This window comes from Gallus gallus, chromosome 4 (genome assembly GCF_016699485.2).
Source record: "Gallus gallus isolate bGalGal1 chromosome 4, bGalGal1.mat.broiler.GRCg7b, whole genome shotgun sequence".
NCBI lineage: Eukaryota > Metazoa > Chordata > Aves > Galliformes > Phasianidae > Gallus > Gallus gallus.
The window spans coordinates 51,754,899-51,779,998 of record NC_052535.1 but is presented as its reverse complement, the minus strand read 5'-3'; the positions used below and the strand labels follow the sequence as shown (position 1 = coordinate 51,779,998).

Genomic DNA, 25,100 nt, shown 5'->3' with positions numbered 1-25,100 from the left:
GCATGCCTGTTCAGTACATATAGGAGATTATGTACTAATACAACAGACCAATGTTGAGGTCCTTACATTTTCTCTGAAGTTTCATTTCAGAGGTCAAGATTTTAATTACAGGAGACAAGTTCATATTTAAGGTGGGATTATTATAAGGTTTTTCACTGCAGTCTACTCTTTATCGTAATGAATGTTAATAGCTCCAGGAATGTACCATTTTTCAAAAAGTCTTATTCTTCAATCTTCCTTGAAAGTGTATTCTACTTTGTAACCTTATCGTCTCTTCATAAAATAGTTACAAGACAAAAATGACATGCATCAGCCGCTTTTAAGAATAAAATCAAAGCTGTTTTCCAAATTGCTTTCCTCATACTAAAGCACAGTTTGAGAGATGTACAGTTTCAAATTTTGTATGGTAGAGATGCAGTAACCAACTGGAAGGCAGTTGCTGCCAAGAACATTTGGTGTCAATTACCGCAAGGCTGAAGATATGTATATAATTTTTAGAGAAATTGGTGAAATCTCACGTTTTCCTTGGGTTTGTCAGAAGTAAGGATTTCCTGCATTTTTTGTTTCTGTCAAAAGACAGTTTGCCCCAGCAAAATGTCAAGATTTCTTTATCTAAGTAATTACTCCACTTGCATTCTCAGCAGACCAGAAAGTTGTACTATTTTCACAAGTAATAATGAGAATGCTAGAATGTGATTATTACATGCAGACATCTGAGGGACAGAAATTGTAAAAATGGAAGACAATTTTCCACTTATATGTACGTAAATGGCTGCCACTGTTATTTCTGGAACTGTCCCATGACTGCTGCCATCGGTGGTTACATACTTTGGAGACCAGGTCTGTCTTTACATTATATGTAACTTTTCCCATGAGCAGTCCCACTGATTTAATTCCATCCCTTCCAAAGTGGTTATGGGACAGAATCAGGCCTTTATGATCTAACAAAAAAAGATAAGTAGAGGTCTTGCACCGTTCCTAAAGGAAATTTTTTGGGCTATAATAAAATATACATGGAGTGTAGTTTTCAGTTCATAATGAAAACTAGTGAATTCTGGATTGAAAAAATGACCTCCAATGAATAATAATGTCTTGCTTGTGGCTTCAGATCTGACACTCCATAGGTTTTCACCTTTTTAAATTCCAAAGAGCAATTTCTTTCCCCATAAACTAAGGCTCCAGCCCACATCTGCTTTATTACGTACCTTAAAAATGTCATTTTAGACAAAAAATGTGCCAAATGAGCTTTAAGTATGTTATAGCAATTGTAAAAAGAAAACTACACATGGACTTCCATAGACAATGTATAGAAATAGGTATAGAAATGGTATAAGAAATAGCACTACTATAGCTGTTCATTGACTGTTGGAGAAGCAACATCAAGGTACTCTCAGATCTTCCAAAGAGAAATAATACTTCTCCTTTAATCTACCTTTGTGTCTCTAGTATGTGGAGTTCCCATCGGCACGTGAAGCCAAAATGATCACTCTCAACATCCAAGTATACTGGTTCACCACCTGCAAAGGAACCTCCTGGAGATAACTGGAGGATGTGAGGGTGTCACTAGCAAAAGACAGGTTTGCCTGCAGATTATAAAGGTCCATGGCCTGGCATTAACAAGCTCTATGCATATTTTTTTTAAAAAAAGCAGCAGCTTTCTTGAGCTGGCACAGTCTCTTGTGTAAATTTTGCAACCCCGTATCTCACCAGAGCTATAAAAGGAGGCCCGGAATGTGATCTCATTTCCACCACATGTGGAATGATTCCACTGGAGTCACTAGAATCCCTCTCTTCTGTCTCTAGATGAGCAGACTGCAATTACTTCAAAAACTGTTAGCCACCAGAAAGGGTGGCAGAAATTCTCCATTTCTGAAGCATATTTGGCTAAAATATGCAAACCCATGTTCCAAACTTGTACCTAATTGTGCTGGGAACAAGCTTTTGGAGTTTCTATAGTTTCATATTTCATTCCACTGAAGTTCAGACTGTTCCATTTTTATGTGCCTCATGAGCTGATTGCAAACTACAAGACACGCAGTCACCAAAGCTTTTAGCTCCTGCTTCTAGTCACAAGGCGCTCAAATACTGAAATGAAGCTTTGTTGTACAAGAAAAGCCACTGAAGTAACTTTAAAAAATTTCCTTCCCTGTCAGACAATAAATTTGAGTGCCACAGCAATGCTGTTAACTTGAACATATGAGTGTGTTGTGAGAAAAATTACAGCAAACTACATTTCTACAAAAGTTCCTAAAATTTTCCTTAAAAGGAATACTTTTTTTCTGTACTTTCTTTCAAAAGTAATGTGCCCTCTGATGAGGGAGGATAGAATATTGGAAATCCTCTCTCACAGTAAAAATAGAATTTAAACTCAAGTTAAAATGGCATTCCAGCCTGGTATCTTCTTGGCACAAATCAAACATCCAGGATATCTCATTGTATGTACATCTCAAACCTATTAGAAAAGAGTCGACAGTTTAATTTTATCTATTTTATTCAGACTTTCTCACCTTCCTTATTATTTTTTCTTCTTTCTCCTCTCACTCACTCTCAGTCATAAAGCTTTCTGTAAATTCTGGTAAGCTTCACAGCTCTGTGGGTTTTCTTAAAAATCCTCATAAAATGAAGGTGTTTTTTTTTTTTTTTTAAAGTAGAACACATGCAGAGAGCTTAAGAGAGATGTGAAAATGCTCTTATTTGACAACCCTCATTTGTGAGTAGTTTTTGGCAAAAGACTAGAGATTCATAAGGAAATCAGTGAATAAATTATAGCAGATCATCAACCTCTTTGCAGGCAGAGCGTAAGATGAAAAAAGTACACTGAGGAACAGAGTAGGTGAATTAGTAGATACCTATTAAACATAAAAGAAAAGACAAGAGGGTCAGTTTGAGCATGTCTTGACACTGTTTTATCCCACTGAAACTATTAACTACAACTGTTTTTGCATTACTCTTCCCCCCCCCCAAATTTCCTAACTGACAGTGTCTCACTACTGACTGTCTGCATTGGCTCTTCCAGAGCCTGCTCTCAGAGCTGAACATTTACAGTTCCAGACAAAGTGCTAAAGCACAATCGCACAGTCAGGTTTGATATATCTCAAAACAGGTGCCCAATGCTAGTGGAAACATTTGATGGCAATGGTCTAGTAAAGCACACCGTGAGAAAAAGACAATAATAATAAACAAATTTTTACCTTCCAATGACTACATGTGTAAAGCAATTATTCTACAAGCTTTGTTATATGAAATCGCTACAAAGTACAAGGGATTTGTCTTTTCTCTGAATATAAAGTAATGTTTCCTGCTTTCAGCTTTCTTATTGTTACCAGATCAAGTGCTGCTGGAGAAACAAAGAAAATATATCAACAAATCAACAAGATTTAATATTCTTAATAAGTTAAATAGAAAGAGAACAACACATATGCTGTGGTCTCATGGTAAAGCTGGGAGTTAAAACAAACTAGATAACAGGAATACAATGTCTTGCTTCTACAATTTATTAATTCAGAAATTCACCATATGCTTGACAGATGCTAAAGGTCACAAGCAGCCAATGGCAAAACATAAGAGAGTTTCTCAATGTTATAAATGATCATCTTCTAGCTAAAAAGGTACTGAATCCAACACATAATAGATTTTTACACTAGAAGGATCTAAACCATTATTATCTTATAGTCTGATTTTACGCAGCAAGTTTTTTTGGACTGGTTGTAACTGATAAAAGATTAATCACCCTGTTTTCTATAAATCACCCACCCTCAGATAAACCAGTATCCCTCAAAAAAAAAAAAAATACTGTGTAGATAAATCTCAGATAATACAAGTTTATGTATAAAACATCTGGCTCCAGACAGTATGCAAGAGCTGGTGAGAGCAAAGGGCTGCAGCAGATTCCCTCCCTTGCAGCCATGGGATTCTCTCCATAGGACGCTCTTTTTCCCACCACTCCATCTCCTATATTCTCTTCCCTCCTTCCACTTATGGGTAGATAAATCAGTTCAATGTATAAAATCATAGAATGCATGTGCTGTGATGGCTGCTGAAGGCAGAAGGAGGTTGAGTGCACAGAAAGAGGGAGGAGAGGAAGGGGGAAGGCAGCACCAGATAGCCTAACAGCAAGGCATAGAAAACCAAAAGGGTTGCTCTCAGAGGGCAACGGGACATGAGAGTAAAACCACACTAACCTTTATTTTTCTGTTTTGACAACTCACTCTGCTTGCTGGAGACAGGTCAGTGCATGAAAGGAAACAGAAATTAATAATCACCTTGTTATAACATACATAATAACCTATGCTACAGAATAATTTCTAGCTATTTTAAATACACAGGCATGTGTGAGCAAGTTTATTTATTCAAGCAAATGTCTATAAATACTGGAATTTCATGTAAAATGTCAAAAGTTCACATTTCCATAATAAAGAAACTAATTCCACAATAAGCCCAAATTTACTATGCTTTCGTGTGCAATAGCTCTCAGTGCCTGACCTTACGTTCTCTCTTAGCACACTTTTTCCAACACTCCTAGTTTTTCCCATATTTTCTAATTTAATACTTTCCATACTCACAAATTCTTCTCTTAACTAATTAAAAACTAGGCCAGGGTTAATATATACTCAATTGGCTGGCTAATACAGCATTTAGATCAGTCAGCTCATGAGCCAGTCAGACATGACATCTGCAAAGCTCAGACTCTACAAAGGAGAATGGAGAAGAAAAGGCAGGAGGTATTAACTTGAAGTTCTTTCCTTTACCCACAAATTTTAACTTACTTATAAAAGCAATTTTCTTTGCTGAGATCTATCTACCAGTTTAAAATGTTTTTGGAATTGCCAAACAGACCATAGAAGATGAGAGCCCTGTAAAATAAATGTTTTACTCAGCTCGCAGTTTTTGCCCAATGCTAAAGTACAACCTTTTTAAATTTCTTTCTTTCTTTTTTTTTTTTTTAATGTTTTTAATCCTTATGACTATTTTCCAGCCAGGAAAAAGCATTCTGGCATGTGCTTTTCTCCTGTATTTTGAGTTAGCTCATCTTTGTTTGATGTAGCACCCAGGCTTGTCCCTGGACTTCCATTATAGCTGTAGGATAAGAAGGCCTTGTATGATTAAAGTTCAGATCTTATGAAATGGGACTCACAGAACACATTGTGTCTTGAATATCATGGTGTATTACCTTTGTCTAAGGGGTATGTATTTATGTGTAATGTAATTGCATTAGAAAGGGGTATGTATGTACACCACAAAATATTTTTCTGCAGGCTATATATTATGTTTTATGAAAGCATAAGGTAGGCTTAGTTACAAAAATTTAACTCTGACTTTCTGGCAACTGACTCAGTAACTTACAGGTTAGGAACAGATATCTGAGCATGATAGCTGAAGATAAGCTTAACAGCACACAAGGAAATAAATCTTTTTGGCCCTTGACATGAACTAATTCACCACGTTGGTTTTGGCTCCTCAGTTTACTGCCAGTAACACTATTCAGCATGCCCAAAAAACAGGTTTATTTTTAGATTACTACAGGCTTGAACTTGGGCTGACATAACGAGACCTAAGTATTCAAATTCCTTTTTTTTTTTTTCCCAACTGATTTTTACCATAAACTAGTAGACTTGTTTTAGGTGGCAATGATTACTAATAAAATAAGATTTTTCTCTTCTAGCCTTTAGCAGTTACAACCAAAGTATTGTTCAATGGAGCAATGTATAAGAGGTTTCCATGCTGTTTCGAGAAGAAATACATATCCATTTGAAATCTTTACAATACCAAATCTTCCTTAGGATACAAATAAAGCTTTTCTTAACAAACTAGTTTCGGTGTTGGATGGGTCTGTTTTGAGGGAAGACTTCTTCACTGTATGAAACAGAGAGTACTTTTTTCCAAAGAAAATAGAAGAGTTTATTAACAGATTTAAAATTATACAGGCTTTTCTCACTTTTATCTTGTTTACTAACTGCATTTACCTAGCTGCCCATAAGAACCATTTCTCATACACATGCACTGAGATAATGTTATACATGTGGCTTTATGATAATTTCAGTGAGGCATGTGCTTTTGCAAGATGATAGCTTTGAGATTAACATTTTTTTCCTCCTCCAATGATTTTGCATGAATGTAACTAAGGTAGAGATTTAATGTAAGCAGCACCTATCTAGACTCTTGATTTTTTATCTATTTTTAAAGATCAGCATTATATTTCATAAAATCACAGAACTGTTTGAGTTGGAAGGGATTCTTAAAGATCATCTAGTCCAACTCCCCTGCAAGGAACAGGGTCACCTACAGCTACATCAGGTGGACAGAGCCTGACCTTGAATGTTGCCACGGATGGGGCATCCAGCACTTCTCTGGGCAACCTGTGCCAGTGCCTCACAACTCTTATTGTAAAAAACTTCTTACTTATATCCAATCTAAATTTCCCCTCTTTTAGTTTGAAACTATTTCCCCTTGTCTTATCTCAGCAGACCCTGTTAAAGATTGTGTCCCCTTCTTTCATATCCTCACTTTAGATACCGAAAGACTGCTCTCAGGTCACCCCGGCACCTTCTCTCAGCTCTCAGCCTGTCCTCATAGGGGAGGGGTTCCATTCCCTGGATCATCTTGCTTCACTGTAAACCAGTAATCCAACTCTATCCACATCTCCCACCCTCGCATCCCATAATTTTGTTAACTTCTTGGACATAAATTAAAAGAAAGTAACTCAACCTTTCCTGGTGGCCTTCCAGAAGACAGTCATCTCTTCAACAACCTAAATGGAAGAAAAGAAAAGCTTCTTATTTTAGTTACATTTTAATTACTTTTGTGTGCCACTCACTCCCTCTGCAACCTACCATTCCTATTTTTGGGTGGAATTTTTATTGCTCCTCTTTTCTACAAATAATAGGTAAGTGCTTTAGAAACACAATCAACTTCACATATAATTGAAAGTGATCTGGAATACTTCCAACTTGATACTTCATTATAAAAGCAAAAAGATTTGTACAAATACTTATTCCTCATGAAGTCTACAAATTAAATTCATATCAGTCTTCTAACATTTAATTTTATTTTTCAATGCAACTATTTTAAGCTTCTTTTAATGTTTAATTTTATTTATTTTTCAATGCAACTGTTTTAAGCTATACACAAGTTTTCTTTTGGAATTGTTTTCCTGTTTTATCCCATTTCATCACATACAATCATCCAAATCTATGACATGGTCAAAGAAATATTACTGAAGATTTTAAAAGGTGGTCCTTCATATTGAGATAAAACAAACTTCCTTATAAAACATTACATTTAATGAAGAATTATATGGAAGAAACACCAGTAGTCAATAAAAAGATATTAACTTAAAATCTGCTGGACATGCACTGCTCCCTTATTTATTTTTTAAACTTTATTTAATAACTGCATCTAGTACTATGTCTACACTACCATGAGTTAGATAGGACTCAGACTGTTTCTTCCATAATGGAATCATTAGACATTTTGTCAGATAGATATGTGGCTACTTATTCTTTCATTATAAGTACTTTTTCTTTTCCTCCTAATATTAAATGCAATATAAGGGGAGATCAAATTTGTAATGCTGTTCTACGAAGTAAATACGCCATCACCTTAAATTTGCCCACTAAAAAGGCTTGCTATCCCACAAAGATCTTCTTAATTAACTCCCTTTTAGGCTGCCAATTACAGCAAGGCTATTTCCTGAAGATAATTAGTCACAGTACAAAATCTCCATGAAAGCACTTCACATTTGCATGGAAAACGTCAGCCAGCTGCAAGACTCAGGTAATTGCACCATTATCTCTCAAAAGTAGATAAAATTCAGCTTTATTTTTCAGTTAAATCCATGCTACTCTTTAAAACAAAAAAAGACACATGCATGCAGCACTTTCTGTGTAGTGCTCTCTCCAGTAATTCATTTATGTGCTCAAATTGAAAGAGTAGAGTTTTTTTTTTTTTACTAAAAATAATACTGGACAAGTGTTTTTTTTCTTTTTTTTCCTAAAAGTAAACATATATATAAAACCTTAGATTATTTTTCCCACCACTTAGTGCCAATTTTATGATAAAGTATTTTCAACTTTACCATCATTATAACATAAAAATGCAAACACTACAGATTTGGAGATAGAAAACTTAGCACATTTGTGTTTGGTCTTTTTTTTTTTTCCTCTTTTAAACAGAAGTTCGTTCTTTTTTTTTTTCCACCTTCCATATATTCTAATAAATACTTTATTTTCAATTATATTACTTCTACTTCTTTAATCACCACTGATATTGTTTGCTATTTGTATTTGTTTTTGAAGTATGTTTACAAGACAAATTCACAAAACCTCTATGGGTTGCAACATGCGATGAAAGCAACCATAAAGATCAGTGTCATTCACATAGGAATTAGTTAATCAACACAGAGAAGGATTTTCTTTTTCATATTTGTATTCTTGAATAAAGAAGAAAAAAACAGAAAGCAAAAGCAATCAGCATACTATGGCTCAGTGGGCTAGTGTTGTTTACAAAGCATAATAAAATTCAAATCCGTAATGTAATAGTATTTCAGTTTTCTTTTATCCTGAGGTAGCTCCATTCCACAGAGGCCGAGGGAACCATCCTTCACATAGAACACTGTCATGAAAGTGCTGCTCTAACCCTATATTTTGTTTGAGATTTATTAGCAATGCTACTTTGTTCTCAGTCTCTTAAAGCACTTCGCAAACATTAACTGTTTTCTACGCAAATAACTCCCTGCAAGCTTGAAAGCACCAGGGAGCAGATTTTCAGCTAGAATGAATTAATGCAGATTTGGTGAAGCACAGGGGAGCCACATCTGAAGATGTGCCTTCTTCATGGCTCCACTCATTTTCCTGACACACCCTTCTGTCTCTTGAATTGTTAAAGCATCTTAAGGCTCATAGGAAGATATCACATATTTACTTATCACATTCAAATCGTTCTCAAGAGCTACCTCAGTTGTTACTTTGCCTTTAGGAAATCTTGCCAGACATTTTGTCAGATATTAAAAAAGCACATTAGATACCAGAAATCTGTGTGGTTTTGTGTCTCCTAAACTGGATATTTATTATCTGTGAGCATTTTATACCCTCATCATTAATACATGCTCTATTGCCTTCTTGCATTTTTACCAGGATTTTTCTTTACTATCCTTCCAATTCTTTATTTTCATTATGGGAAGACTTCTGAACATGTAATATAATCTAGGTTTGTTTTATTTCCATTCTATATATACCTTCTTCTGCTGTTTAAATGCAGAGGCATTCCTAGGACTAAAGTCGTAGGGGTTTTATCCTTACAATTCCAAACTTATCAGGGTCAGTGCTTCAAACAATTGCTCCTCTGCCTCACCACAGCTATTAGGAAAAAAGCTTACTACTTCATAAATTCAACTGAAGCTCATTTTACTGCTGAGCAGCCAGTTTAAATGTTACTTGTTTCCAAAGTGAATGGTGGTTTATGGTATTTAGCAGTAAATAATGGGTTTAGGTTACATCTAATTAATGAACTAAAAATCTGAGTACAAAGAACTAAATGACATACAAGTAATCTCAAGAATCATACCTCTGCTTGTTTCCACTTCAGAAGGCTTCAAATACAGAACGACAGAATTCTAACACTGCAAAGCTCTTCTCTTAGTGTCTAAAATTTACAATAAGCACCAGGCTGTATATTCAAAGAATGTAAACTATAAACTGCAGCTGCAAATATTTACTATAGATTAGATGTATAAGATGAACAACCTAGTCATTTTTTACAAGTCCCTCAGTTCAGATAGTTGGTAATAACATAGGCCACTCACATATCTCTACAAGTCTCATCTCACAGTTGCTCTGACAGTATCTTCACTACTCTGACATTGTAGTTCCTTACTGATATCACATACTCACATGTAATACCATCTAGCAAGTGAGATTTGTGTTTTTTCTTGACCATAACTTTATGTTAATGTATACCATCAGAAAATATACATGGTGCAATTCTCATCTCAGTTGCATTGTTTTGTTAGAAGAGTGATTCTCAGTATCAGTACTTTGGAAATCAGGTAGCTAGGCAAAGCAGAGAAGTAGAACACCCATAGCTGTGAGAAAGCTGTGCCTACAAAGCAGAAATACAAATGATTATGGAGACTGTGGATAAACAAACACAGAGCAGAATGACGGTATGCAGTCAGACAATCTCCTTGGAACAATGCCCAAGGCTTCAACAGGAAGTCCTACGACTGACATTCCCAAATATCCTTATGATCATTGGGAAAGTTCCTTCAGCCTGACTTTCATTGCTTCCCATCTTTCCTGGTCTGCTTTGCCTTCACTGATAAACTTCACCTTTAAAGAAATAAAGGCGTCAAGTTGAAGAAAAATGATGCTCTTCTTCCAAATTCTACAGCCCAAATATGAACAGTAATAAAATGGGAAAGGGGAAGACAGGAGCAGGAGAATTTATACAGTACTGTAGAAATCTCTAATAGGATTATCCTGCCAAATGGACATCCCCTTTTTCAAAAGCTGTTTACAGACTTTTCAAAAGCTACTTAATGGATTTTTTTTTTTTTAATCATGTCTACAATTACACTGCTCTTGCTAAATGGAAAGTCTGATTTTAAACATCTCCTGCTTTCGTTTAGCAAAATGTCTCATTTGTATAATCCAACTGCTTCTGTTTCTTGGAAAGTAGCCTGTTGTACTTTTTTTTTTTTAATGTTTCTAGTTTTACCAGACTTTAGCTACGACAAAACTTGCAGATGCACTTAAAATTAAAAAACAAAAAATAACACAACAAAAACATCGAAGCCAATGTGTGCTGAAATAATTGCAGTATGAAGGTGCTTGCTCCTCTTCCTGGATTCCATTCAAGATATTGACACGTGAATTGCCATATTATGACACAGACCTACTCAGAGACATTTTCATCACTAGCAGACAAAAATAACGGAGCAGTCTGTAGCTTTCATTATACCTGGAAACTCTAAATGGACCAACAGTAATCCCCATAGACCATCAGAGATGCTTAGATGCAGAGATGTTTATTTTCTTGCAACTGAAAACATATTCCACCTTCCTTCTTCACCGTTGTCATAGCAAATAAATGCAGCTAAATGCAAATGTAATCTTACACATACTTTAAATCTGTCTTTATGCCTGCACTTGCTTGCGAAAGTGGAACACAGACTGAAATCTGATATGTTTTTGCAACACTGAATTTAGTAGTGAAATTTTTGAGATACAGTCACAAATAAATTAGAGTGTGATATGAATTTTTAAAGGATCCATTCTCTTTGTATGTGACAAACATGCTGCTCAAACCAACATCTCATTTAGAGACACTAAAACAGACTGTGAGCCACAGCTGAGTAGATTTCTACTAAATTCAGGAAGAGGAGCAGCTCAAATTGTTGGACACATAGAAGTCCTAGATACCAATCTGTTTCATCAGTGTCCTCTAAATTTCTAGACACATGGAAGAACTGATACAGAAGCCTCAAGGATTCTGCACCCCATAAAAACTCTCTGAACTTTGGCACAGATAATAGTCAACTCTAATAGAGCTGATTCTAGGACACATTTACACCACTGGTAATCCAATTGCTTAACAGTGCTATCTACTTTATATGCCAACAAAAGCACAGTCAGCAACCTCCCTCACTGAGGTCAAAACTCTTTGATGTATTAACAAATACTATTCATAATTAACAAAAAAAGTTTGATATTAACCACCTGATACGTAAGCTTCTTTGCCCACCCTTATGTAGAAAGGCAAGTATATAGTGGCCAAAGGAGAATTTCATATTTTTCCCCTGGGTTGGTAAAAAAGTACTTACAGGAGTCTGCTCGTCTCATATCTTTGTTTTGGTTAGCAGAACCAAGAGATTTTGCAAAGTCTTCAGCTAATGGCATGATTTTCCCAAGCATCTTTTTCTGTGACTATTCCTGCTTTGCAGATAGTAGCGGAAAACATCATGCGGTTCCCACAAGTCTGTCACGTCTTCTGAAGCACCTGTGGATCTTGTGTGTGTGTCATTTATTCTAGAAATAAAACCCTACCAGTGGTAGTAAACACACTGCCTCTGTCTTAAAGGATGGTTGCACATTTCTGTTTCTAGATCTAGACTTTGTCAGGGAAGACAGGGTGGGAAGAGGAATGTCCAGTGGCAGTTCATCCCATTTTAAAATGTTTTCTGAGCTAAGACCATGCAGCCTCCAAGAGATTCCTGTCTGTCTCAGTCAAGCAAAGCTTAAACAAAATATTCCCGTTTAGGTGGTTAAAAAATATGTAAAGTGATATATAAACCAGTGCAATACTATGGGTCACTACTTGTAGGGTAAGAGTCATACTTAGGAAGCAAATATAGCTGTTAAACACCATTTACAACTCAATGTTTGAAAATTTATTAAGGGTTGCATTTCCTGTGGGCTAATTTTCTCTTATGCTAAGACTCCGTGCTGCACTGTTTTTTGTACTGAGATAAAAGTGGCTTAAAAATAACTGCTGAACAAAGTTTTCCAGTAGAAACTGTAAAAGTAAATGAAGAGATACTTTGACTTAAAATGAAAGTTCTTTTGAGCAACAGAATAATCACTGCTCCATAAATGATTTCAGTTCGATTGAAGAGCAACAGTTTACTCCACAGTTGATCCAGTAATACATACTTCTTAAAAAAAACATAATGAAGCTTTTTATCTTGCATTCTAAAAATAAACCAGCTGCTTTCATAGACTGGAAAACAAAATTACCTCCTTCAGATTCCAGCCACAATTTAGAAGGGTGCAAAAGAGCAAAATGGAGTTCCATCTAAAAATAATTTTGAAAAAAAAAAAACACACATACCTTTGAAGTCTGTTAAGAATTTCCTTTTTTTTTTTTTTATCAATTTGAAATGAAGTGCCAGCAGTCATCCCTTGTACAGCTACTTCTCTGAAGTAACTCCAGTTCTAGTAGATGTAATTTCCTCCACAGACCTGAAGAGTCTGAGGCTATCACCAGAAAGCTTCAGGAACCAACGGTCCAGATCTTCAAAAAATGGATCTGAGGGAGTAATACACACTAATATGAATTGGGTGCCCTTGCAGACCTATGCCCAAGTAGTTCATCATTTGACTACTTGTTGTGAAAATGTTAAAAAAAAAAATTGGCCAGGAAAATCATCACAGTGACTTCAGGGCTGTCTATGTATAGTCACCTTTTACTGCACTCTGCTTAATGCTCATGTTACACATGAACGATTGAGGTGCATGACAAAAGCAATCTATTAACGAGATGTGGACATTTGCAATGTTCTTAACATGGAACTACTCACTATTTAAAATTTTCATGTTTGAATTCTATGGGAACAAGGCTAAACTTCTTAACTTGGACAGTTCTTCATGGCATTGGGCTTGTAGAACACAGGTGGAAGTAATTTAACTCATGAGTTATTACTCCCCATATTTAAATATGCCTAAAAAGGAGAAAGAAACTAAATTGTAGTCATAGCAGAGGAAATTCTGCTCCATCCTGACACCATCTTATATTCTACTTACATACACTGCTTTGTTTCCAGTGGATGAGGATGTACACAACTTTCAATCATTCAGCACTTGAAGAGTGTGCCAGTATTAAACCACCACTGAAGTTCTGATTTGAATTTTGGCACCTCCAGCAGTGATGACAGTCTAAATTCTACCATAATAGAGTGTGCACTTCAACAACTTCAGTAGTCAGTGAAAAAAGTAGAGGATTGCACTGGTGGCAGGCACACAGCACACCATGATTTTTTACAGGTTATTCGAGAGGAGCACAGAATGGACTACTATGATCTCAAGAGAGCAAAGTGCTCCAGGAGCAGCTGCAACAGACCAAACAAGTATAAAGGAAACTTCTGAAATACTCTCAACTCCCATCCTTTTTGGATGAGCTAAAAAGACAACTCCTGTCTCCCACTCCTTTAATTTAAAAGTTAATTTCAGAAAGAAAGAATTACAAAAGGCCTTCCCATCTGATTTGTATAATTCAATTTTCAGTTCAGATGTGGAGAACCTATAGCCAAGCTCCATACTTGTTTACAGAAGCATATTTCCATGTTTACTCAATTATAATTAAATGGATATTTTTTTTTTTCCACAGCATTATGTTTACTTGATTCATTTGGCTCCCTTCACAGTGCCTTCAGTCACATATCTGAATGCATTCTGGTTGGTAGATGTTGTCTAGTTATCTTTTGTGACAGCTCAGCAAGGCCTTGTGTTTTCTGGACTTGAATAGAAGACAAAACAAGTCTCTTTCTCACTGACAAGTATTCTCCCCCTTCCCCCCCCCTTTTTTTTCTCCAACCTAAGTCTCTTTTCAAGAGGAGTTTTCCCCTTTTATACACTTCTACTGATTGAGTTTTCAAATTCTGATTTTTAATTACTCTTTTCTGTGCTCTGAGGTATTTCTCAGCATTTGCACATTCTTAGGAAGAGTTTCTAGTGACAAAAATTTTAAAGAAATGATTAACATATTTGATGTCTGATCAACTAAAATTGCTGTAAGAAGAAACAACTCTTTCTCCCTTGTTTTGCCTCTCTTCCTTTGCTTTCCACAGGAAAGGAAAGCTAAAGACAAGGGAGCAACACTGAAAGAAAAACATGATGAAGAATGCTTTCAGAAGTTGTTTGCAAGACAGACTCCCTGTATTTTTGAATAGCTTTGGTCACTTGTACACGTACAACCTAGAAGAAAGGAAGGATTTATCAAGCCAACACCAGCCTCCTTGGTCAGAGAGCAGAGATCTATCAATTTCTATCTCTTAGCTAGTCTCTGTAATAAATATGGGCTTGGTGCATAATGAAAACCAGCTGAGTGTTTCTCAAGGTACATATGCTTTCTTTTCTTCTGATTCCAGCTAGGATTGTTCTTACTCTTCATAATCTCTCACAGCTGCCAAAAATCCATCTTATCTTTGCAGGAGGTGAAGTTTCCATTAGCAGCTATTATGGTAGCAGAGGTCAGGAATCCTGCATCAAATGAGCTGCTAAAGAGAAACTCTGTACTAAATAGTGCTGTACGAGGGAGGAAACCTCTGCTGAGGTGTGTTTTCTTGTTAATTTGAATGTTTTTCATGTGCAGATATGGCTGGACTGGGCTGCTGACAGACTGGCTACTGACACCCCAGAAAAAAAAAGAGAAAAAATTGGGGTATGGAGAAAGTGGAAATACACATCCACTTGGCTGACTGAGGAGGAATTTTAATAATTCTGATGATGTTCAGTTTTCAGCATGTCAGCCAACCAGACTGACTGCCTCTTTGGATTGGAAGATTCTAATGAAGGAAGTTCTGACCATAAATACCACTTGCAATTTCAACACTCACTTCACTGCAGCTGAGGTTCCCTACTCCCAGTCATAACAGGGAATCAGGAACTCCTATATTTACACTGCATATGTGTGCATATAACTATATAAATAACACATTTATCAAAGATTTAATCATACAGACTTGTGCACTGCGTAGGTACCAAATGCTAATTGTATGCGTGCTATGCTCTGAACAAAGACAGGGAGTAAGCAGACTAAAAGATTAAATAAATCTGTGACTTGAAAAAAACCCTCAATTTTAAAATAAAGAAATGCATAATTATTGGAAAATCCTTGTAAAAATATTTAGTATCAAGATATATTTTTAAAACTACATTTGACACCTGAAAAAGAAAGATGAATTCAGAATCTGCAGAAAATACTGTCTAAATTTCGAAGTCTCACAACATTATTCGGTGCACAGTACGTCAATATTGAAAGCTCTCTATATTCTAGAATGCTGATTCTTCTTTAAGTCCCTTATCACCCATGTTTAAAGCTCCTGAATGTTCAATTTCAGACAAACTAAGCTGGCAAACTCTCCCCAGGATTAAAGGATAGAGCATAGAAGAACCTATGACTTTCTTCTCATTCACTTCTTCATCATGTAAATAGTGTAAAAGGCATGAGCATTTAGGCACTGTCCACAGGCTAGTAAATACATAGGAAGTAGAATAATTTCTCCTCTAGTCTGAGGTGCTGAACATACACTCTTATCAAACAACACATGTGGTTGGACATAAGCAATTTCACGATATCTCAGCAACGTCCTGCTGAGCCCAGGGCATGCTTATGCTCTCAGAAAGCTACTCTGAAAGTTTTTAGGTCAAACCCAATGTAGCAGGGAAAACAACCTCCTGCATGCAAAGAATCTGCACTGAAGTCAGTCCCACGTTATCACAGGCAACTGCACAATTTTGCAAGACATTAATTCCACAAATTAAAGTAAGCTGACAGGAGAGTAGAGGAGAGTTGCTGCCTGCCAGGGGAGGCAAGAGGAAGAACAAGGTCATAGGTGTCTCAGTGCCCTTCCCACCAAGGCCCTGATCCATCACCCTTATGACATAATTTAAACAATACTTCCTCTCATTCCTGTTTCACTGCAACTTCACTGCAATAGAACAAGTGGGCAAGGCTCTGCTAGACACTTGTAAAATTGTCTCACCCTTTTCCTGGGGACTATAACACCTTCTGTTGCATAGCTTCAGATTTTGATGGGGTTTTCTGCAAGTGGAGAGGTGAGTCTACATGAGTTCTAACCATTATTTCTCCAACAAGCATTAGTACTTCTTTCATGGAAACTTTTCAGTTACTTTCTGAACTTCAGTTTAGAAGTAATGTAAGAGCAGAAGATCTAGTACCAAGTGCTTTTCTCTATCCTCTTCCCACAGGGAACTATGTAGCAAGCAGAGGTGGACATTTCAGCATGACGAAAACATAGCATCTCTGAAGTGGTCTGCAGCCACCCCTTAGTTAGCACAGAGAAATACTATGTTACTTAGTAGTATACATTCAGAGAAAGTATTAAGTCACGGAACTGATTTGAAAGGACTGTTCATTAAAAAAATACATTCTTTTTTTTTTTTTTAAACAGATTAATGATTTTTTCTTTTTCATTTATTTTAACTACACAGAACCTTATTTTATGTACCACGTGGTTGACCTATAGACACCAACGTGTGGTGTTTTATCTTTTCTTTTCCTAACTGGAAGAATATTTACATATATGTCAAGATTTCTCGTGGAAATCTGGTCTCTTTCAAAGTATGCTGATAATAGGAATACCAGATTAATGAGCATCCCAGATGAATTCATGGAAACAAGGAATGAAAGTAAAAAATGTACAGTACTGAGCAGGATAAAAAAAAATGGAGATACACTCTGCTATTTAGCATTGCACTTTAAGTAACTGTGAGTGTTAGATCTCCTAGAAAATTTCTCAAGATGTTTTTTACATTAAGAACAATCTTTTGTATTCTATGCTCTATTCCTGAAGATGAGGTTCTCTTTCAATGTAAAACTGAGATTACAGAAAGAAGAAAAAAAGCACTTCCATTGTCCTCTCAAAATCACAAGTGAAAAAGCAGCGTACATCTCAGACAACTTAATTTTCAAGGGTTTAGCTCCTGTATTATAGCACACTCTGTTCTCCCACACAAAAACAGAGAAGCAAACCTAGCTCAAAGGCAGAATAAAGGATGCTTTTGTCAGAGTTGGCTGAGGAAGACTGCTGTAGTTTTTGCTGATCAATCCTTTAATACATGAAGTCTTATGAGCTGCCCATTAAATCCCAAGGGGACACAGTGCACTTGGCTGAGTTTCACTTACTTCTCATCCTCTCTCTCACTCCCATCCCCATTCTTTTCTTCATAACGAAGGGAAGATTTTATCTCTCTGCTTGCAAATAGATGTTGAAAATCTTTAGAAAATGGCATCCAGTTTTTCAGGGTTCCTGAGTAACTGTCCTAGAAAAACTGATTATTTCAAAATGCAACAAGTGCATTGCATTTTTGACAGTAACTACTATCAGAAGTGAGGGAAAACAAAACTAAAAATAAAATAAAATTTAAAAAAAGGATCTGATACATCAGTGCAGTAGAACAAAGCAGTATGCACTGACAGAGGCTGAGCTAGTTTTGTTCTTAATGTCACTAGAAGCTTGTACAGCTTATTTTTCTGTCAGTGAGCTAGAAGTCTGTAGTCATGGGGCTAAGTTGATCCAGAGATTGCTGGAAGGGAATTTTCACTCACCACAGCATAAAGCTGGCTCCTTCTAGCATCTACATTGTTCATCACTACACCTTCTCTACACTTTTCATTACCGTTGCCACATTCAATAAGGCAGCAACACGTGCTATTTTTCTTCAGTCCAGCAACAGTAAGTGTTAAGTAGATGATAGCTCCAAAATGCAACGTGCATCGTATTTTGTGACTAGCACAATCTCCCAATCAGGCCATTTTGATCTTCCCACTATAACTAGGGACTTTCAGGAAATGATCTTTTTACATGCTCTCATAAACTCTCAGAATGTCTGGCTTTGTTTCACTCTCTGCTAAAGAACACCAATAGTTTCTCTTTGGTTTTCCAGGGTATGTTTATTGAGCTGATAAATACTGCAAGATGGATTGAAAGAAACACTAGGTTTATTTTACTTTGGCAAAGACAAAAGAGTGGAATCCATTTTGAAATCAGGAGAAAAATAATTACCATGTTTCAGTTATATTTTATTATTTATGTATACATATATATATATAAATCTGTGTATGCATATATATATATATATATTTTTTTTTTTAACTTTTATGGGTACCTTCCTGACTTGCAGCCAATACATGGAAATGCTAGCCAGCTTCTGCATTTAATTGTATCAGCATATAATGCTAGACAGATTTTCCTCCCCTACCACTGCAGCATGAGAGGAAGGTTTCAAAGGAAACAGAGCAAAAAAACCTAGCTGCCCTTATGCAACAAAAATAGACTAAAATGCATACGCATCTAGATGATACAGAGAGCATAATACTACATTTGAGTGTATAATCCATAGAATACACACCTGAACTAATAAATGCCTCAGGGAACAGTTAGTGGTGAGTGGAAGCCTTGTTTAAGTGCAATGGTTACATTAAAATCTACACAAAGTAGCTAATGCTTTTTTTTTGGGGGGGGGGGGGGGGGGGGGGGAGGGAGTTGTACAACAAACAAACAACACAAACTGCAGTTGAAATCTCAGAAAATCTGCTGAACTTTCAGCCCTCTTTGTGTCTCTGTCTCTTCTTTTCACACACACGCACAAACACGCACCCCTTGCCAAACTTCAACCAGGAAATAAATAAAAGTTCTTTAAGAAAACAGATATTACTGCATTGTTATTATGGCCAACATTCTGTAGAGTATGCAAAAAAAAATACTAGTTGTGCCTTTTATGCATTTGTATTACAAACTAATGTTAAAGAATAAAAAACACTCACTGAACCCTCTTTATCCAGCATGATGAGTTGAAGGCAAGGTCATTGCTTGCCAGCAGGCTGTAACTGACTTTGATTATACATTAGTATAGCACTCATCTGCTGCTGGGGAATATGTCATTAAAATACAGGAAACATTAATCTCAATAGATTTATGTTATAAAAAGAAAAATTTTACACAATCTTTACTTCCAATTAAAAGAAGCTTAAAAACCATTAACCCTTAGAATACTACAGTGCCACTAGTAGATAAAAACTCCAGGTGGACATTTGTCCTAATCTGCTTCCCATCCATCTCATCATTCCAGCTTTGCCTCAGCATAAGGTAAGTGAAATTACCATGGTCAGGTTCACTCAGAGCAAATATACTGATCAGGTCTTTGCCTACATAATCACAGACGTTAAATGAGAGAATTGGTTCTGTGCATTTACTATGTGTTGTCTATCTGGAACAGATTTCAAATACTCTTCAGAAAAATGGTGAGTGATCTCTACATAAACCCCCATGTCTTAGGCTAGTTGAGAGCACAGCACATACTGTTTTTTATTCATTATTTATTTTTAATCAGCCAATGTGGTCCATCTTGAAGCAATTGCTTTTCTCTATAAAGGCATCTCTATGTCAGCTTTATTTCCTTCTAAGACCAAGTAACGTTTTAGTCTGGGTCGGTGGATAAGAGGCAAAGGGGGTTTATGAATGGACACTGATTTCTATGCTCTTGTCTATTTATCAGACACATGTAATTTGCTATCCATTGTGAGATGCTAGTTAGTCTGCTGAACCTCTAGTTCTTTCCCTGAATACCCACATTTATTCTCCTCCCATTTGTAAGAAGCCATTTTTAACTACCAGGTCCTTACAAAAGGCAGTTATAGTCACCAAGATTTGAAACACTTGACTGAAATAATGTAACCAATAGTATTCATTATGTCTTAGATCTTTCAAACCTGTATACATACAAAAAAATGCATTCAGTATTTTTGTTAGTACACTACACATTTGCTTGCTATTGATAAATATATAAATATGTACACTAGCATGGAATATTTACATATAACACTATCTCGGTCTGCACATTTAGCACAGTTTCAACAGTAGCATATTATGGCTTTTACTACATATATATATATATATATGTATTTAATAAAAATTCTGATATCCAGGTTTTGATGCTACACAAGCATTTAGTTAAACTAGTTAAATAGGATCAGATTTCTGCTGGAACCATGCTGGAAATATTTACAGCAAAACTCACCTGGCTTCAAGGATTGCTCCAGCCTTGAAATCCAGCCCAGTTTTGAAAGTTCACAAAGGTTCATTAGCTTATTTGAGCAAGATGTAGGCTCATTTTGAACTAAATTTTGAATGTTACTTAGTTCTAGATACAGGGCATAGTATGACAGTGATATGATTAAAGTGTCTTATATGCAAAACATCTATCGACTCAAGTGGAGTAGAAGAAAAACACAATTGTTTTGGTTACCATACAATCAATGAATGTACAGTTTAGCAGAGTGGTTTGGTTCAGATGGTATTGTTTCAGGTTTTATTGTTAGAAAGATTATTGTGGTGTTAAGGGATATTCAAAAATAAATGAAATGCTCACCCATATCATCAGCTTACAGTAGAAAACTCCAAAGGGAGCGATCTCCAGCAAGAGATCCTTTCCTCATGGCAGTCAGCCCTTAAATGGGGTCTAGGAGAGGTGGAGCCTGGCTCCACCCCTTCTAATCACACAGGTGAATTGCCTTCACCTGTGCTCCCATGGCTGACTCAGTTCTTGCCTCGGGTGATCAATCAGTGGTTCAGGCAGATTCAACAGTTCCTATACAGTTACCTATTTAACATTCATAAAATCAATCACTCACTTTCAGAGGGAGGTTTGCTGTGTATGCTCACAAATACATACCACACAGCTGAAGAATTTACACAATCAGCTAAGAAGGAAATAAGTACCACGGGAAAGTGAAAGCATTGCTGGTTGCTTTGGAAGTCAAAATGTCTCCTAAACTGGAATGGGTAAAGTATATTCTACTTTAACAAGCAACAGAAAGGGAAAACAGCATCCTCTAAATCCTTTAAGATTTAAAAATCTGTTCTAAATCATTACATTAACTCAGTGGATTTATAGATTAATTGTTTCTTATTGTCCATTAACCCAGTGACCCAGCTTTTACTGCAGCTCAGATTCAAACAAAAAAACAAAACAAAAAAAGCTTTCTAATCATGTAGGAATGAAAAACCCTTAATGAAGTTTAAAGACACACTTTAAACCTGGCTTGTTCTACCACGCCAGATTGTGCGTTGCTAATCCACAGTGAGTTACAGCTAGTTTGTCAAGATTAAACAAGAGAGGAATGAGAAAGTATTATTACCTCCTCAGAGGCTTCAATCAGTTTGCAGTCTGCTGCGATGACCTTGGCCACCTTCAAGGTTCCCTGGAGACAAGAAGGAAAGGAAATTAGTAAATAGCAATTCATAAAGATGGCTGTGGCTCTAAGCAGCATCCAGTGCTCTCTTTTTTCACCCTTACGTAAACTGTCAAAAAAGAGTGCCTCATGCGTATGAAAATGTAATAAAACACGTATATTTCTTTTAAATATGGAAAAGGTGCATAATTAGTTTAAGTAAAACAATGAAGACTTCACAATAAAAATAGAATGTTTCTCTCTTTCAAGTCTCTTTTTAAAAAAATCCTAGTAAAACCAACAGATGGGCTAATTTCATGTAAGCTAAAAATAATACACATCCAGAGAAAGCTAAATGAATCTTACTTTGTAGGAAGTGTCAGTTGCACATTCAGAGGAATCCAATCCTTGTCCTCTTGGGACAGTGTATAGAGCCAGACAGATCTCCTCGCATCACGGCAATGCAATTTTTCATCCCAGTATCCTCTGGCACCTTTGCCTAGGAATTAAAGGGCATATCCTTACTGCTTAACAAATCATTATATTTACCTTTACTGCTTAAGAAAAGAGGACCAGAATTCTCATTTGAGTACTGAAACTTTTTATTGCATGCTTAATTTTGAATTCACTCCTGGGCTTCACTTTGGATTCTCCTAGACAGCTCTCCTCAAAACAACATGGAATAGAGGTTTTTTTATTCTAAAGCAGCATGAACTCAAGGAGCTCCTGGCCTGTGACTTGGAGCTCTTCCATAGCCTGCTTTTGCTTAGTCCTGTAAAGACAACTAAATGAACTTGTGCAAGGTATGAAAATGTTTTCAGGAGACAAAAAGGGTTTCTAGGAAATGGTCTCATTCTGCCGTATTTTAGAATGTTAGAAAACCTGACGCAAGCTTGATTTGTACATCTTCATATAAGACTAAGTCCCATTTCAGTATTCACGTCCCCCCTTTTTAACAGTTTTAGCATGACACAAGAATAAAAACTCACATAAATCCAAACACTTTGATTGTGAACACTGTTTTATAAACTGCAATGATAATTTACCTTTTAATTAAAATATAGATCTGCTCTGTCAACAAAGTAGAACCTGCCAATTCTGTGTTTTTGCCACAGTGAGCCGTATATAAAAAAAACAAAAAACAAAAACAACAACAACAAAAAAAAACCCACTACTCACACAGGATCAGAAAGAAAAGAAAAAAGAAAAAAAGCCACTCTGAATCATCATCCTGGAAAAAGGACAACTGCACAAATTCAAAATAAATGTCCTCTCCTTCCCTGCCTCCCTGACAGGAGAAGAAAAAATTAAAATACGTTTTGGACCTGCACATCACAGATAGAATACAGTCTGTGAAAGAGGTTATTTTATACTGGAAGCTACTCAGATATTACAGGGGTAATTATACTGAGGAAGGGTAATTTTGCAGAAGTGGTAAAAAATAAACATCAAAACACTCCTTTCACTAGTAAAAGCTTAATCAAAATTAAAACACACTCAAAAATACAGATTTTTCATATTTTTACCAAGTTTTTTTTTCTTACATGTTAAATCATGGCTATGCAGAGTAAACAGATTGGTGTAGACCAACAAATTATAATTTAAATTATTGCTGAGGAATCTGAGTGAAGAAAGAATGTAAACTCAGAATATATGTTCAGTAATATTTACTTAAGTGAATTAAAAAAAAATAGTGCAGATTTGCTACTGCTGGTGGAGACTAAATCTGAACTGCAGGGTCTGAGTTACTTATGCATTGAGTTATTAAAAGTGAATCAAACAAACACGTGGGAACACCAGTTCTTTTGTTTGCTCTCATTAAAACCCTGTCAGGTTATTTCTTTATACATACCAGCACTTTGAACAAGTAGATTACAGGACTGTTCAAATGCCATACTCATGTTTTGGCGTATCCAATAAGTAATGATAAGGGGGAACCTTTTCTACACCACTCTTGCCAAGTGTTTTTGAAATGTTTATTGGTATAAATATGAAAAGTTGTATTAATTAATACTGAAGTACCCTTCTGATGCAAAGTTCTTAAATTACAGTAATCTCAGTGTTTTGAACATTTGCAGGACTTTTCTGATATTCTATGAAACATTTTTTTTATACAAGTAATTAAAAAATAGGTTTTGAGAGTAGCAATTACATACTCTCATTTTATTTTGTGCTCCCAATTGTCATAGTGATTAAATTTCAAAATCACGGATATGTTACAGAGATATAATAGATGAGAATTACTTTAGTATAATTGAAATAAAATAAAGATATATATATATATATATTCAATCAAAAATGTTTATTGTCTCCATCTTTTTCCCTATAAGACTTCTTAGTAAATAGTGTAAAACTTATATAAATTCCAGTCATTTTTAATGTTGTCCTTAGAGTTACGTTCTCTGTTTTGCAAGCTTTCCCACATAAAAGAACTTCATCTTATTTTAACTTATCTTACTCCCAGTTACGCTTCTCAGGATTCAAGAAATCTTCAGTGCTCTCATCTAATTTGTGAGAGAATGCATTTTGAGGTCTATGCCTTTTTGGACTGGACTTCTTTTGGGTTCATGTATGATTAAATAAATAGTCCAGACTTGTGTTGTTTCTCAAGGATGATTACAGACAAATTGTCCATATGTAGGACTTAAGCCAGCGAAACAATTTCCCTTTCATATTCTTTCATAACAGACTGCCAGTATGGAAACTTCATCATACTTGCTGAAGTTTTACAGGAAGAAAACCATTATTATTATTTTTTTTTCCCATGCATGAGTACACTCCCTGATTAACCAAATGATCAGTTTCTATTATTGCCATTATACTTACATTAGTATTTTAAATTATCATCTTTTCTGATTTGAATCTGTAATTTTGCAGCTGGAGAACCTTTGAAAAAGTCTACCCACTCCTGGTGAAGACTTTTCTCTTACTGATCTTTACTGCAACCCATTGTCATCTAGGACTTGAAAACATCTGGAATTAAAATAAATTGTTTCAAAATTATATTCATATTACTATCACAATATGCAGCTGATTTGCACTCTCCAAAATGGCTATGAAGTTGCACAGTTACCTTTGAGGAGTAGCATGGACAAGTATTTATTGTATTTCCTATTACTTATGAACAAAACAAGGAGTTTCACATAAAATAATGTTTGCAGTAACAGTTTTACTTTCATAAAATATTGAATTTTCATGAAAAAACTCAAAAACTACTTTATTAGATTTGAGCATTAGTTTTTAGGCAAATCTTGAAATTAAACTGATGAGTTTGTAAGGTAAAGCTCCCATTTCATCATTCACCTCAAAAACAATACAATAGGTGTTTGTACAGGCACATAATCTTATATGTAAGTCCAGTACCTACTTCACCACCTACCTGCCTTCCAGGTTATGTATACACAAAAGTAATC

General features: G+C 35.9%; 1 long non-coding RNA gene across 1 annotated transcript in view; it reads right to left on the bottom strand.

Annotated features, from left to right (window-relative positions):
- Positions 1–25,100, bottom strand: part of LOC112532390 — a 36,341-nt gene that overhangs the window by 3,988 nt on the left and 7,253 nt on the right. Inside the window, exons 2-6 of the long non-coding RNA XR_003075079.3 lie at positions 24,514–24,660; positions 22,054–22,186; positions 21,655–21,717; positions 12,826–13,023; positions 4,182–6,748 (exon numbers count right to left, since the gene is read on the bottom strand). This is a non-coding gene — a long non-coding RNA (uncharacterized LOC112532390). The remainder of the gene's footprint in view (positions 1–4,181; positions 6,749–12,825; positions 13,024–21,654; positions 21,718–22,053; positions 22,187–24,513; positions 24,661–25,100) is intronic.